A 2,771-nucleotide genomic window follows, 5' to 3' on the forward strand; every position below is an offset into this window, starting at 1 on the left:
TTGGTTTTAATCATAACATAAATGTGTCGCTTTGTCAGTTACCAAAGTTACATCAGCCAGTAATGTTAAGCTACAACCCGGTCTCACACCTACTCGTGATATAGTAGTCTGCAATTCGTGACATATCGCATATTTTCAGCATGAATTGCAGTCTCCTATATATGTGACTATACCACGAGTAGGTGTGAGACCGGGTTGTAAGCTATCACTACCTCAGGATGTAAAGGTCTTCCATGTGTCTTAGCAAATTGCAAATAATTTAAATAAATGTTTTACAGTTACTGAAAGACATCTACGAAGAAATGTACTGCTTAAATTTTAATTGTTATTTTATTTTATTTTATTTTTTTTTACAGAATATTTGTATGTTAGCATCTGCTAATGTTAGCTAGCATCCAGTTAAAAGTTCTCCTGTTCCACCTTAAACAGAGTGACAGTTATTTTCTGATGAAACAAGAACAAAAAGTAACTGCTTCAGCATTTAAAAAAGAACAGAAAACTCCAGTATTGTGCTTGTAAATAGGGATTAACATTTAGTGCTAGTTTTGCTATGCTGTGTGTGTTTTGAAAATAACATTGTGTTTGGTATTTAATATGCAGACTTTTAACTTTGGGAATTGTGTCAGTATAACAATTAATTTATGTTTTGTATTCTTTATTCCAGATTGCAAACATATGTTCCTGCACTTTTTTAGACTTCTGTTTTTTTTTTAAACTTCCTGCTATATATATTGTGTTGAAAAAAAAGCGTATTTGACAATACAAGAAATTGTATAAAACTTTATCTAGACAGTATAATAATTACATTAAGCAAGACCATACATATTTTTGCACAAATCACTAATATAAGCCTTTTAAAATTCTAGTCAACTGAATGGAGAAAAAACACATAGGGAAGAAATATGAGCATCTGCAATATCTTCAGACCATTCAGCTATTTATTATAATGTTTGTAACAGCTATTTAATACTAAAATTTAATTCAAATCAAATCAAATTGTATTTATATAGCGCTTTTCACAACAAAAAGTCGTCACAAAGCAGCTTTACAGAGATCCGGGTCCAAGCCTCCTATGAGCAAGCCAGGGGCAACAGTGGCAAGGGAAAACTCCCTCAGCACATGAGGAAGAAACCTTGGAAAGAACCAAGACTCATACGGGGAACCCATCCTCCTCGGGTCCACACCGGAGACACAACAGAGAACAGAACAGAAGTAAAAGTGAAATGATGACAGATGAAGGGGTTATAGTAATGTAAATGTAGTATATTAGTGATGTATGAGTCTGAGGAAGGAGAAGGTGATCAGGGATTCTGTGTGAATTAAAAGTAGGTGCAGAGTTAATCTGAGGTAAAACAGCATGGCCAAGCATGATAGTGTAGATGAGACAAGGCCAGGATCTTGTACAGGATACACAGGGGCTGGATCAGGGCAACACCTGGAGAGCAGCAGGACATCTCAAAGCATGAGAGAGAGACAGGAGAAAGAAAACCAGACAAAGGGAACAAAAAAATACAGAGATTAGTAGGGTCATGGTAAAGAACAGGCAAATTTGTCCTGCGAAAAAAGCTTCCACGGGTCAGGCAAGAGAACCCAGTGACAGACAGCGTGTTGGCGGTTACTAGAAAGCTAACTAAAAAAGCTGTAGCTATGGTAGTATGACAGGGTTAATACAGAACAGTGATAATTAACCTGATGCTGTGTATGGGGAAAAAAGCTTGTTCCATTTAGGGGTGGGGTGGGCGTGGCTAGGTCCCAGAGGAGGTTTCAGAGCACCTGTAAGTCCAAAATCGATGACGAAAGGAGATTCACGGTGAACGTAGTCTTCTAAGACCCACCCACCCTTGAAACTTCTGTCAAAACTCAAGCAAACCACGAAGCAGACTCTGGAGAGATTCCAGAAGCAAAAGACCTTATCAGCAAAATCCAAAAAACAATAATGAAAGCAAAGACTGGCAAAATTCAAATGAAATAATGTCAAATAACTGCAAAGAGTATCTTATAAAAATAAACTTAGCACAAAAAGTAAGGAAATTTGTGTTTGGTAGATTATTTTTTTTTGTTGTAACAATGCTTCTTGGCAGTTTATCTCATACCGTTGGAAAGCCTGTTAATTTCCCCTTTAAACGGTGCCACATTTGTAAGGAACATGCATTTGTGGGATGAGCAGTAGAGCTGAGAATGTGGGTTGCGCCTCTTTAAAAGGTAAATGTGGCATCATTTAACAGGCTTTCCAACTGTATAAGATTTATTGCCCAGAAGCATTGTTACAACCAGGAAATAATCTACCAAACACAAATAACACAATTTTAAGAAATTTGTTTATTGTTTTTTGTAGAAATTTTTAAACAGAATTATATTTCTTAAAAAGTTTAGCTTTTTCAAAGTTTCTGTAAATACAAGGGTGTGTTTAGTGTTGAGTGATATTTTTTTTAGAACTGGTCTAAACTACCTCCATGATAAAGTTTTTATAGCAAAGTTGTATAATTAGTGTTCATTGTAAGTTGAACCAGAAAATTTGCACTGAAATATTTTTAATATGTTTACTGTATCATCTTTCAATAAGAATATAATTAATTAATATAATGTGTGTGTGTGTGTATTTATTTATTTTTTTTCCACATAAGATATCAACACAGAGGTGTCTTACACGAGGGGAAAAAAATTGTTGAACTGATGGAAGATGAATGCTGATGCAGCACCACAGACACTTGTGATAATGGGCATTGCAGCAGTGGTAATGGGCAGTCTTTGAATTTACCACAGCCTTCATG

This window comes from Hoplias malabaricus, unplaced genomic scaffold (genome assembly GCF_029633855.1).
Source record: "Hoplias malabaricus isolate fHopMal1 unplaced genomic scaffold, fHopMal1.hap1 scaffold_210, whole genome shotgun sequence".
In the NCBI taxonomy this organism is placed as follows: Eukaryota; Metazoa; Chordata; class Actinopteri; order Characiformes; family Erythrinidae; genus Hoplias; species Hoplias malabaricus.